We start from the raw sequence: 14,122 nt of genomic DNA, 5'->3' as shown, positions 1-14,122 counted from the left end.
TGACACAAAAATATAAGAACTAGCAAATACTCTCACGTGTAGTAGTCCATGGCTATATGTGTCAGATTCATATGTTATATATTCATTAATATGTACTGTCCCTATTTAAATAAATAAATGAAATGAAATGAATTGACTCATGGAGGTCAGACCAAGTGATATTTTAAATGCTAGCTACTTGGATATTAGGGTGTAAATCTTTAAGATCTTTGTGTTTTGTGATTATGGTTCAATATTTTATTTACGTACATACATACATACCACACCAGTTTCTGTGATGCGATATGTGTAGGATTGTGAGTTAACTAGTTAGTAAAGCAAAGATTAGCATGCAGACCCTGTGTCTGTGGCAGAGCTAACGTTGGTTTACAGGTTGATAACTGCTCCTAATATCATTATCTATAGAACTCAATCACTGTAACAGAACCAACACATCTTCATAAAGTTAAACAGTTCTATCATAGCATCAGGTTTAACTAATCTCAGGTAATGCCCAGTTGTTCCCACTTCCTTGAAGGAGTTCAGTTGTTGTCCTGCTGGAGGGAAGCTGGTGTCTTCTCCTGTAGTTAGCGCCTCCTGCTAACTGTGGTTTGCTGGTTCTGCAGGCTGAGGAGAAGAAGATGGAGTTGATGTTTCAGGAGTCCTTCTTTGCAGCTCCTGGTTGTTCCTTTTGTCCAGACTGAGGAGCTGGTCGCTCAGGTCTGTGATGGTTTTCCTACTGGTTGAGGAAAACACAAAGAAGTTCTGTGAGGCGTCGTTTCCCTGGTCCGTCCTGGAGAAACCGGTGGGTTTTCCTTGGTTGATGGGAGATCAGACTCTGGGTGCTGGTCTCCGGGTCCTGGGAAGGTGTGACCCTCGTGGTGGGGTCAGCAGAGGAGTTGAGGAATGAAGGCCCCTGGTTGGAGGCCTCTGGTGTTAGCTGTATGCTAACGCTGGGTGAGTTGAGCTGCTGGGAAGCAGCTCTTCCCACAGTATTCACAGGAGACGACTCGCTGCAGGAGACTCTCTTGCAAGACTTTTGTTGCAAGTGTGTGGATTTGAAGGTGTCGAATCCTGAGAGCTTCAACCAATCAGTGAGTGCGTGGGGGAAGCTGTGAAGCAGAACGGGTGTGATGGTCAATCACATTCCTGCGTCAGAATTCATGTCATGACTGTGTATCATGACATATGAAAATTGTCTTTCCTTAGAAATGAACAAACTTTCTGTGGTCTTGTGAGATCCCAACAGTGTCTACAGTTGTACTGCCCCTTTGAAATAATTGATCAATTATATGGGGGAAAAAAATGAATGACCAGTTTTGTAATATTGATATTATCCATATTTTAGCATTAGCATTATTTTTAGGAGTGTAATGTTGAAGTCCCCCACATTCTAACATTAAGCCCAAAACATGATAAATGTATTGTGGCAAGCGCTGTGGAAGAATTGCTCTGAGTCGAGATTCTTTTTCCGCCTGCTGAGCACCAGAGGCTTTTATTTTGACATGAACACCCCAACTGGAACTTCATAGCAGGACAACACTTTACCCAACACATTTCTCACTCATGGTTGCACACCAACATGACCCAACAAACCAAACTGAACTCGATGAAATGATTTACTACCTGAACTGAGGAACAAAAACACAACAACCCTAATAATAACTCTTAATAACCTCTGGCAAAACGTAACCTGAACTCCCATCATGCCCTGCAGTGACCAACTCTGTGATCGCTACAGTATAAATCATCTTCGTGAAAAAACGAGATCTTCGATTAGGGAATCCAAGATGGCCGACAATATGTCCGCTTCCCTATGATCGCCGCCATTTTGTTTTGCCATTTTGATCCGAATCACCACCACAGTGCCACTGTTGGTGGGAGGCAAGAGTACATGATCCAGAATGCAACCGTGCTCCTCCAGAATTGAAACCTTGCCAGTGCGGTATAAAAATGGCGGTACGGCCGCTGACATGCTTGTTATTGGGCGCTGACACACTTGTTTGCGGACGCCGCCATTATTGCCCACGGTCAGCGCCATACTACTCTCAAAACTCAAACCTCGCCAGTGCGGTGTCATAATGGTGGCTTACGGGCGCCAACATACTCGTTTGTGGTTGTCGACATACTTGTTTTTGGCCGCCGCCATATTTAAAAGGACAACTGGCGTCAGAGCTTCAGTTATGTCACGGTTTCATGGATCATGTTCAGTTTGAAGAAGCACAAGAACACTGGAGGAACATCCAGGTAGATACAATGTGAATAAAGCTCAGAGAGTATTTATAAGGTCCAGAGTCAAGTGGATTGAAGAGAGAGAACCCCCCCCCCCCCCCCCCCCATCATATTCCATATTCAGTTTATACAAACACAGCCTAGAAAAAAAATCACTCATGATGAATGGGGAAGAATGATTTGAACAAAAAGTATAATGAAGGTTGAGTTTCTTTATCAACCTCTATGCATCTTCTTAAGAAAATGCTGAATCCCTTTTCAATTACATAAATGATCTGATTCTCGTAAATAAAGAAAACTTTACGAATGTAGAAGAAGATGAAACCAAATTTTTAATAATTCAATTCAATGTATCATCATAAAAACAGCCTCTGATCTCCAGGCTCAGATGGAATAACTACAAACATTTCTGAAAAGAAATTAAAACGTTGCTATTTGAGGCAATAATGTCTTACTGGTAAGGAATTATTGACAATGAAATGAGGCAGAATTATTTCAGACATCCTGAATAAGCTTTTATACTATTTGTCATGTTTCCTTCCCTTCAGGACAACATAGTGTCTCATCTAACTCCACTCTTCTCTATTCTAAATACTGCATTACATTGACATTTCACATCACTGCACCTGTTAATTTATATCCCAGATTGTTGATGAGCCACGTTCATTCTGTATACACATGCTGTGTACATGATTGACGAAGTTGTCCAACTCTCTCTCAACCTATTTCAGTAAGACTAGTAGAGTTCAGCTACTAAACTGATCTTCCTACTTCATTCATGTAGTGACAATGTGTGGTGCATTAAGCAAAACTAACTACAAGAATGGAGAGTAACTCTAGGTTACTTAATGAACCGTGATGAGCACGGTTCAACTCAGAAAGCCAGTAGGCCGGAAGTAGCCCCGGTTCTCAAAGGAGCATGAGTGAGATGTCTCACTATGGGATATGCCCCCTGTGTATGCCTCAGAACCATTTATCTCATTACGCCAATCCTGATTGGCTGGTGATCGCGACGCCCACGTCAGGGTGGAGCCACCAACCCTTAAGTAGCTCGCGCTTACTGCGCAGCGTCCCTCAAAATAAGCACCTCTTCTCGCTTCGCCCAGCAAGAAGGGTGTCTGGTGAGACGTCTCACTCATGTTTCTCTGAGAAACGGGGTTACGTTAAGTAGCCTATATTCGTTGATAGCATTCGTTTCGATGTCTCACTGTGGGATATGGAAGCTCCCGTATTGCCAGACAAGGTTATCTCAAGTCAACCACCAACACTCCAGGAATGGCCCTCTGCCTGAAGTGGGCCCAGCAGTCAGTACTGCATGAGGCTCAGAGCAGAGACCTCCAGCTTATAAAAGTGGACAAAGGTGAGAGGTGAAGACCAGCTTGCTGCTGCACAAATCTCCTGAATTGAGACCCCTTTACAGAGGGCCCAGGATGCAGCTAGGGCCCGTGCAGAATGAGCCCGCAGGCTGACCAGTGCCTGCTGGCCCTGACATGTGTAGGCTAGAGCAATGGCTCCCACAATCCAGTGGGAGAGCCGCTGCTTTGTGATGGGCCTGCCCCTGCAGGAGCTGGCCCAGGACACAAAGAGCTGGTCACTCTTCCGAAATCCCTTTGTTTGGTCCATATAAATCTGTAAGGCCTGGACTGGACACAGCATGTGCAACCGCTGTTCTCCACAAGAAGAAAATGGTGGTGGGGAAAATGCTGTAAGAACAATGGGGGAGCTCGAGCCAATCACCTTGGGCACAAAAGCAAGGTGGGGCTTCAGTGACACCCTGGTGTTCTCAGGAGCAAACTGAGTGCATGAGGAGTGCACTGAGAGTGACTGGATGTCACTGACACGCTTGGCAGAGGCCAAAGCCAGCAGGAGCCCTGTCTTCAGAGACATGTGCTTCAAGCTGACCTCCTCTAGTGGTTCAAATGGAGCCCAGAGAGCCCATCCAAGACCACTGCCAAGTCCCATGGGGGGGGGGCAGCGGTCTGGGAACAGGAAGCAGCCTGCGGGCCCCTTTCATAAAACGCAGACCAAAGGATGCTGGCTGGCCGTTTTTCCTTCAAATCCCACATGGCATGCTGCAGTAGCAGCCAGGTACACCTTAACTGTGGAGAAGGCTTTTTGTTTGTCAATCAAGCTCTGTAAGAATGACAAAATTACACCAACAGTGCACTGAAAGGAGGTGTGTCCTCTCTGCTGACACCACTCCTCAAACACCCTCCACTTACAGTCATAAAGAGACTGAGTGGAGGACGCCCGGGCTCTCTGTATTGTGTTAAACACACTTTGAGGGAGCCCTGAAGTATTTAAGTTACCCCACTCACGGGCCAGGCCAATAAGGCCAAAAGGCTCTGGGTGTGGGAGTAATACAGCTCCCCCTGCCTCGGACAGCATGTCCCTGCGTAGAGGGAGTTGCCATGGCTGCCCCGACAGGAGCTGATAAATCTCCGCCATCCAGTGCATAGTTATCAGAACTAATATGTGGTGATGCTCCCTGACTCTGTTCAGAGTAGGAGGTATCAGAGCCAATGGGGGAAATGCGTACAAGAGGACCGGCGGCCAGATGTGCGCGAGCGCGTCTACGCCGAGCGGCGCACTTTGATTGCGTATTGAGAAAAACAGCCGACACTGCGTGTTTTCTCTCGACGCAAACAGATCCACCGTGGCTCTGCCGTAATGGGCCCACACCTGCTCTACCATCGCTGGATGCAGTGTCCATTCTCCGTAGAGCGGCATACAGCAGGTCCGCCCCCGGTTCAGAACCCCCGGGACATGAATGGCTCTCAAAGACCGGAGGTGCGCGCTGCTCCACAGGATCAGTCTGCGTGCCAGCATGTGTAATTGCCGTGAGCGCAGACCCCCCTGATGGTTGATATATGCCACCGTCGTTGTATTGTCCGTTCTCACCAGGACATGATGTCGGTTGAGAAACGGGAGGAAGCGTCTCAACATGAGAAACACCGCTAAGAGCTCCAGATAGTTTATATGAGAGCGCTGCGCTCCAGACGCCTCTCACGCATCGGGTCTCGTATATGCCGCCCCAGCCTGTCATGCTCGCGTCTGTTGTGATGACTTTCCGGGACAGATCGGCTCCCATCGGGACCCCCTTCACCAGGAAAGTCGGGTGGTGCCAGCAGCGCAGCCCCATTACGCGTTGCACACTGATCATAACTCTCCGTGCGCCATGACGCACGGGGTCCAGCCAGAGGGAGGACACCCATCGCTGAAAATCCCTCATGTACAGACGGCCGACGGACTACCAGGATGGCTGAGGCCATCAGCCCCAGTAGTCGGAGGCATAATCTGAAGGGGACCAGGCTGTGCAGGGTGAAGCGTGAGAGACAGGCTCTGAAAGCATTCAGAGACGAGCTGTGAGAGACACCGAGTCCAGTGATTAACCCAGGAAGATTATTTTCTGCACTGGGGATAACACACTTTTCTCTGAGTTTATCATGAAACCCAAGCCGACCAGGTGTTTTATGAGGGTCTGGGTTTGCACTATGGCTTCCCCTCTGGACTGCGCCAGGAGGAGCCAGTCATCCAAACAAGTGGCCTGCCCTGTCGCCGCAGCGGCTGCCTCAGTGCCGCGCACAAATACTCTCAGGCTCAGAGATAGGCGGAACGGGAGGACTCTGTACTCGTAACAAACACCCTGAAAAGCGAACCTCAGATATTTCCGGTATGGAGGATATATCTGGATATGGAAATATGCGTCCTTCAGGTCGACTGATGTGAACCAGTCGTCCTGACTGATACGCAGCAGGGATGCATGTGTGAGCATCCTGAATTTGTATGTTCTGAGGTATTTGTTCAAAGCCCGGAGATCCAGGATTGGGCGTATCCCGGTCCCTCCTTGTTTGGGGACCAGGAAATACCTGAAGTAAAAGCCGCTCTGACGTTGTTTGACAGGCACTATGGGTCCGGAGTTGGGATGTAACCCGCTCCGGGCCTGGGACCGGCACCGAACTGTTTATTATGCTCTCGTTTATTAAATGTGACTGCGCCCTCGACCGGAGGTCTGGATGCGGCAGTGAAAACATTTTTATTAAACAAGAACAATTGCGTGTGCTTGTGTGACTTCCGTGAGCGCACGCAGCAACGACTGCTCGTGGGCTCTGGAAAACAGGAGCAGCACACTGTGGAAGAAACACCGGCGGGGCTGGCGAACACCAAGAAAGCATGCAGCGCCGGTACTGGTGTGAAGAGGGGAGGTCGTCAGGCCGCCCGCTTCTTCTTCCTGGCCTGTTGACTGGCAGTCTGCGCGGTCTGTGCCGGTGGAGCTGCCTTTCCACAGCCTCACCCTATTGACAGATATGCACATGCTTTTGAGGGTGGTGCTGCCATGGAGTGTGAGAGATTTCCTCTCCTTCTTAAATTATTTCTACTATCTCTTTCTTTCAACCATTTGTGGATATTATTTGGGAGTACTTTGTTTTTAGCTTTGTACATCATTTGTGTGGTCTTAAAATCCACCATGTCCATACATTTGAGTGTTTGTAGTTTTAAAAATAAATCATTTGTGTGTGCATAATAGCCAACATTGCAAACTATTCTCATTGCGTTTTTCTGCATAGTGCAAATCGTCTTCAGGGTGGTTTTGTAGGTATTACCCCACACCTCCGTACAATAAGACAAATAAGGAAGAAAAAGCGAGCAGTATTAAGTCTACATTGTTTCCTGGTTCAACATGTGTCTCACTTTACACAGTGGTCTTTGCCAATTTAGAACTAATGCACTTGACTTGTGGTTTCCAGCTGAGATTGTGGTCAATCGTTACTCCCAAAAAGGAGTTTTCATAAACTCTTTCTAATGTGGTGTTATCACACAGTACTTGAATAGTTAAATCTTCAGGAATTTTAGTTGGAGATATATACTATGGGATCTACTATAGCTACAATTACTTGTTTAATTAAAAACATATCAATATCATCACAGTCTCTTGATGTTTTATTCTTAAAGTTGTTGACAATATCAAGTACTTCGGTTTTATCTGCGCCTCTCAAAAAATAGTTGCTGGATTTCTTTCTTCAAAGAATAGTGAGACTTCGCCCCCTTGTGGAGGGATTATCTCATCAACCAGATTAGGCCCTACGTTCACAAAGAATCCACTGAAGCCTGCCACGACTTCATCCCTGTTTTTAATTATTTTATCATTGTCAATAAATTCCTTTGGGACTCCAGTACTTGTTTTTTTTTCCTTCTGATAATTGAATTTAAGATATTCCAAGTACCCTTTATATTATTTTTATTAGTTTCCAGCAATTTACTATAATAATCTTTCTTACATTTTCTTAGAATATCTGTTAATTTATATTTATATGTCTTGTATTTGGTTTCTTTCTCTTCAGTTCTGTGCTTACCAAAGTCTTTATATAAAGTATTCTTTTTTTTTGGAGGCATTCATCAGACCCCTTGTAAACCAGGGTTTATCTGGACGTTTAGACGTTTTCTTTGATTGGTTAAGAAGTGATGGTATCAAAATTCGACAGGTTGGTCTATAGCAGTGCTTCTCAAATGGGGGGGCGAGCCCCCCTGGGGGGGCGTGGTGGGGTGTCAGGGGGGGCGTGAGGCAGGCGCAACTTTCAGTATTAGTGTCTTTATTCACGCTTGAACGATAAAAAAAGGGCCTCCAGCTCATTTTATTAATTAATTTTGATAATCAGGTGATTGTATGCAGAATGCTGGTGCCAGCAACTCATACAGTGGTTTATACAGATAAATAAATAAATATTATCAGGTTCTCAATGGTAGTACAATTCGGGGGGGGGGGGGGGGGGCTGAAAAATGTTTTGTCCTCCAGGGGGGGCATGACAGAAAATAATTGAGAACCACTGGTCTATAGTGATAAGAAAGTGGGTTCAATATGAGTCTCTGAGACATCAAGAAAAGGACTGGGAAAAACAGTAAGTCAGCCATAAGTCTCAACCAAAAATGAAGAAAAAAACCTTCATAGTTTGTAGCAGGGTTGTTCCAAATAAGTGTGGATCTGCTCACCAAGTCGGGCTCTTTCTGAGTCAAACAAACCTCCAGCAGATGATCTGGGCCTCAAGAGAATGTTCTTGCTGGCGACACAATGTCATGTTCCTCCAGGTCTTTGAGGTCCCGGATTAGCAGGACCTTCATCTCCTCACCAGACGAAGCATCTGTGCGTATCCAGATTTTACAATCCCTTGTCCATGTTGAATGGAGTTTCTTCAGTGCCCTTGTATGTTTAGCTATTTTGGCATTCCTGTTCGTCAGATGGTCATTCACATACACCTGCGTGTCCTTTAGTTTCTTTCCTTGTTTCAAGAGTCCTATTTTCTGTTTTCTATTTACAAATCTCAGAATGATGGTTCTTTCCATTTGTGCATTTCTTTTGGGAAGAGTATGGCAGGCAGCGATACTCTCCTTGTGAATGGAGATGTCATTGCTGTTGAAGAACTTAATCACCTGCTCCTCCAGCATCTGTCTTTCTCCCTCTGTTAGATCAACTTGGCTGCTCTCCCCTCGGGTGACATTCCAGTAGGTGCGCTGTGTTGTTTTTAGGCCACTGATGACCACATCTTCTTTTCTTGTATATTGCTCCAACTCATCAACTCTTTTCTCCAACTCTGCAATGTTCTCATCCTTCAGTGCGAGTGGGTTGTTTAGTTTCGTCACATCGTCTACCAAACCACTTTTCTTGCCCACATTTTCAGCCATTCCATCAATTTTCTTTACCAGATCTCTCAGGGCTTTCTTGACCTCCTCCATTTTAAGTTTGGCTGCTTTTCACACTCTTGACATGTTGTGTTATCACAAGTGCCTCATGACATCAAAAATAATGGGAAATACTCAAACAAGTTGAATCCCAATGACCATATAGAGCCATAAACTTCACTTAGCTGCTTAGATGTTCATGATTTTTGATGAATTGTTCAAGCCAAACACACAGAGCTCCAGTTCAGCCTTCACAGGAAGTGACCTCCTTCTATAAAAAAAGAGAACCCAATCCTCTCCAGAGTCTTCCATTGCAGGACCTCCTGAATCCACATGTTGGATCGTTGGAAGTCATTGTGAAGCAGAATCCTCCACCGTTGGATTGTTCTCCCTCTAATAGGGAACGTGAGCTGGTTTAGACTGTCGTGAGACACGTTAGTTTTACTCTACTGATGATGAGTTGTTGCAGTAGTCATCATGGGCTGGAATGAGACCTCTTGAGGAGGTCAGTGGATCCCGAGGTCTTGACCCAGGTGGACCTCAGGGAGCTCAAACGGTTTGGAGACAGACGATGAAGGTGTCCTTCAAGGTGAGCTGTCCTTCAACTACTCCCAGTGGAGGGATAGAGCGTCGTGGCTCAGTTGGTGGAGTGGTCGTCTTTCCATCAGAAGGTCGTAGGTTTGATCGTCAAACATTATGGATCATATCTAAACATGTCCTTGAGCAAGGCACTGAACCTCAAACTGCTCCCAGTGGGAGCATAGAGCGCCTCCCCGAATGTGGCAAAAAGAACGACTTGGTCAAAAAGGGACAGTGGTGTCTCGAGGTTCGAGAAGCAGACCTGGGATTGAAGGTTTTCAGGCAGGTCACCACTGTGTGTCCCTGAGCATGACCCTTGACCCCATCAGCTCCTGGAGCGCTGTGACGTGTCCGCACCTCTACACCCCACAAATTGGTCAGTGTGCAAAAGGAATTTCCTCAAGGGGATTAAAGAAGTGTGAGTAATTTAGTTTAGCCTAGTGTGTGTGTCATGGTGAGCTTCACTCCTCGTCTCCTCATCTCCAGGCTCAGATCGTCCAGATTTGACCGCACAGGTGAAAGTAAAGAGGAAAGTCTCTGTGGGCGATGCACCACATGCTCTTCACCTCCTGACCAATCAGCTCAGACTCCTCTGAGCTGTCTGCGTCCACGAATGCTAATGCCATGCTGCTCTGCGTCGAGCAGCGTCCTGACGACTCTGATCGCTATGGAAATACTGAACAGCTACGCTGACCTCTGCTGTCCAAGTCAACTGTTTACGCAGTCCACTGCACGAGCACACACACACACACACACACACACACACACACACACACACACACACACACACACACACACACACACACACACACACACACACACTCACACACACACACACACACACACACACACACACACACACACACACACACACACACACACACACACACACACCTGGCTGTCGTCCCACAGGGAGGCTGAAGCGTGGGACATGGCGCTGCTCTGGCCCCTCAGGTCGTCCCAGTGTGAGGACAATCTGTGTTGGTCAGGTGTGAGTCGGTGTGAGTCTGAGGCCGAACACACATCGAGTGTCAGGACCCGTCTGGGAAGCCGGGAGGTGAAGCGCCGGTCAGTACAGGGGAGAATCTCCAAAGTGTCCAAAGTCACGGCATTTTCACGACTTCACAACTTTGCAGAGGTCAGTGAAAGTGGACGGACTGGGATCATTAAGCCCTTCGTCCAGTGGATCAGCCAAACAGGAACAGGAAGTGTTCAGTCACATTCTCAGATTCTTTCACTTTTTTCTTGGAATTTAATTCAGCTCTCACCTCTTTATGCTAATACTCCTACTGCCTTCATATTCATACATACATATATAATCGCAAGGTCTCTGCCATATGCTGCTGTCTTCCTGTGTCCCCCTCCTTCATGTTTATGCATGTTGTGATTGGTCCAGCCGGAGGTCAGCCTGGTCGAGACAGCGCCAGCTGATCAGCTGATGAAGGCACACGGACGAGGGGCAGAACTTCTTCCAAGACTTATGACCACTCCCAGTCGACCTGAGTCGGTTGATGTGAGAAGAACCCTTCTGTGTTGGGACTGAACACGTCGTGTCAGGTCACTGCACAACACCACTTGGAGCGAGGCGGAGCAGCAGCTCCAGGTGTGAGTCCTGGGATTTCTCATGAACAACCAATCTTCTCCAAGGTCAAGAGGAACACGTACTGCACCACAACAATGAAAACAAACATCCAGAAGAAAAAATAAATACTTTAATAAAGTGGAGGAGGAGACGTAACAGGAACGTAGGTTATATTTACACTTTTTCAAGTGGAAACGTTCTGGGTTTCCATTAACATGTCAACAGTGTTCTGCACATGCTCAGAAGATGGCAAATAAGAGCAATGTTTTCTCCGTCGTGTCACAACTCCCAGTCCAGATTCTCCTGGGACTTTTATTGTGGCAGTCACCATAATAACAATTCAACTTTGTCGCCTGTCCACTGGAATGTCAGTGTTCTCCTGCTGTTAATGTTTACATCGTGTTGTTCTCTGTGTATGTGTTCGTGGTTTCATTACAGAAACACACAACAGCACCAACGAGTGGCCCAACATCGTTTTCAGCTTTTCTGCTGTTTCCATGTAAACAGACATTGTTTGTAAACATTACTGTGTAAACATAACACTTTTCTTAAACCAAAACACAAAACGGGTTGCGTTGTCACTGAAGACGTTGTGTGAACGAGTCTTTACTCACAGGTTAGGGGAGGAGGAGGGATGGTGAGATCAGTCACAGGTCTGGACAGGACACCTGGTGGTCTGCTGCCCCCTGGTGGCGTCTTGCTGGAGTCGACCCGGTTGAGAGAACTGAAGACCCTCAGCTGTGACGATCCGTCTGGATCTTCACGTGAGCTGGGGTTGGTTGTGAGGGGGTGCAGATGTCTTCGCTCTCCTTCATGATCTCAGGTGGGCCAACAGGAAGAAGAAGGAAGGGCGAGCTTTCCCACAAAATACACATTTTTTAATAAATTTTTAATTGTGTCACTTTCCGTTTTAAAGTCGTATTCTGCATGGCTGCATGTACATGTCCTGTACGTACAGCTTGAGGTGTGTGTACACTCGGTCCTCTGCTCCTCCAGAGCTTTCTAGAGCTCAGAGTTCCATTCAGTTTCATTTATGTAGAAGCAAACACAACACAGTCATCTCACAGCACTTCTACAGAGAAAAAGCAACCATCTCCATGAGCAAACAGGAGACGGTGGAAAGGAAAGGCTGTTTGAACAGGAAGAATCCTGCAGAACCAGGCAGAGGGAAGGACACGTCCTACAGTGTGGGTGAAAGACGTAACAGTGAAACATCGCTCTGTGGTGAGTGAGGAAGGAAAGCAGCTCAGAGGAGAATGAAAATGGAACCATCTCTACGTATCTGTGAGATTTACTAAACAGAACAATGTTCAGCCCAGCCTTCAGTGTAGAGACTGTGTCTCTGCCTCCTCCACTGGTTCTACATTGGCACGTTGACAATCATCCTATGTGGACAAAAACCACATGACAACAGCAGACGTGTGCACTGCCGCCACAGAGGGTAGGAGGCACTGCACCATCAGTGGGAGGTCCAGCCTCCATACCTTCCAGGGTGAAGTAGCTGAAGATGTGCTTGTGATTCACTCCACTGTTGAGAAAATGAGGCCGAACCAGCAGTTTTAGTAGCAACAATGAATTTAACGACATTTCAAGCAAACTCAAGAAAGACGAGTTGGACTGAAGGCAGACGTGCTGTTACAGCGACCCATTACTGCCACCCAGTGCTCAATCTGAGAGACTGCACCTTCAATGATTATGTCAAATAAGCTCCCTTACTTCATTACACCTCAAATTCAAGAGAAGCAAACATTATAATTCCCAAATCTTTTGGACCTGTTCGAAAATGTATCTGTTCGGAGAAAAACTCTGGGCCAGTGAGAAACAGATCTCCGGCTATGACTTCCCCTTCGATGTCAGATTCCTCTATCAGGGTGGAGTGATAGACAATGTCATCGTGGAGAGTGATGGTTCCTGTGTTCAACACCCACAACTGGTGCAAACCTGAACCTCCTCGCCTCGAACAACGGAGGGATGTGGTTACAGAACTATACACAATGGAAAAAAGTACTTTCTACATCAGAAATAGAACTGACTTTTAACATGGGAGAGGATCCTGCCTCCCCGAGATAGATAGATAGATAGATAGATAGATAGATAGATAGATAGATAGATAGATAGATAGATAGATAGATAGATAGATAGATCCATATAAACAAATATGGATAAATATATTGCACGTTTTTGATATTTGTTATATTGTCTTTTTGCCAGTCTTGTGAGGCGGACCGGTTGAGGGGGTTTGAGGAGGAATGGAGGGACACACACACACACACACACACACACACACACACACACACACACACACACACACACACACACACACACACACACACACACACACACACACACACACACACACACACACACACACACACACACACACACACACACACACACACACACACAGTGGACACATTTAATAGTGTTCAAACGTCTTATGGCCTGAGGGAAGAAGCTGTTCTAGAACCTAGAGGTTCTGCTATGGAGGCTTCAGAGCCTCTTTCCAGAGGCCAGCAGTGAAAACAGTCCATGGTGGGGGTGGGGGTGTCTCTGGTGATTTTCTGAGCCCTGGTCAGACAGGAAGTGGAGTCCTGATGATTCTTTCCACTGTCCGCATCACTTTCTGCAGGGACTTCCAGTCGGAGGTGCTGCAGGCTCTGGACCAGACAGACATGCAGTTGGTCAGTAGGAAGTCTATAGTGCCTCTGCAGAAGGTGGTGAGAGTAGGAGGAGGGAGCTGTGCTCTTTTCATCCAATGCAAAAAAGTGCATGCGCTGCTGGGCCCTTTTTACAAGAGCTCCGGTGTGAAGGGATCAGGTCAGTGTCTGTTACCTGCTCCCCCAGGAACTTTGTGCTGCTTACTCTCTCCACTGCTGCGCCATTGATGAGGACCATGATCTCTTTGGGTTTTTTTTTTTACCTTCAGGGCAAGGTCGTTGGTCCTGCGCCAGTCAACCAGATGTTTCACCTCCTCTCTGTAGTCCATGTCATTGTTGTCACGGATGAGGCCCACAACTTCCACGAACTTGACGATGTGGTTAGCAGTGGACCTGGCGCAGCAGTCGAGGAGCAGCC

The sequence above is a fragment of the Blennius ocellaris genome (assembly GCF_963422515.1).
Source record: "Blennius ocellaris genome assembly, chromosome: 8".
NCBI lineage: Eukaryota > Metazoa > Chordata > Actinopteri > Blenniiformes > Blenniidae > Blennius > Blennius ocellaris.
Note: the sequence above shows the minus strand (reverse complement) of the source record.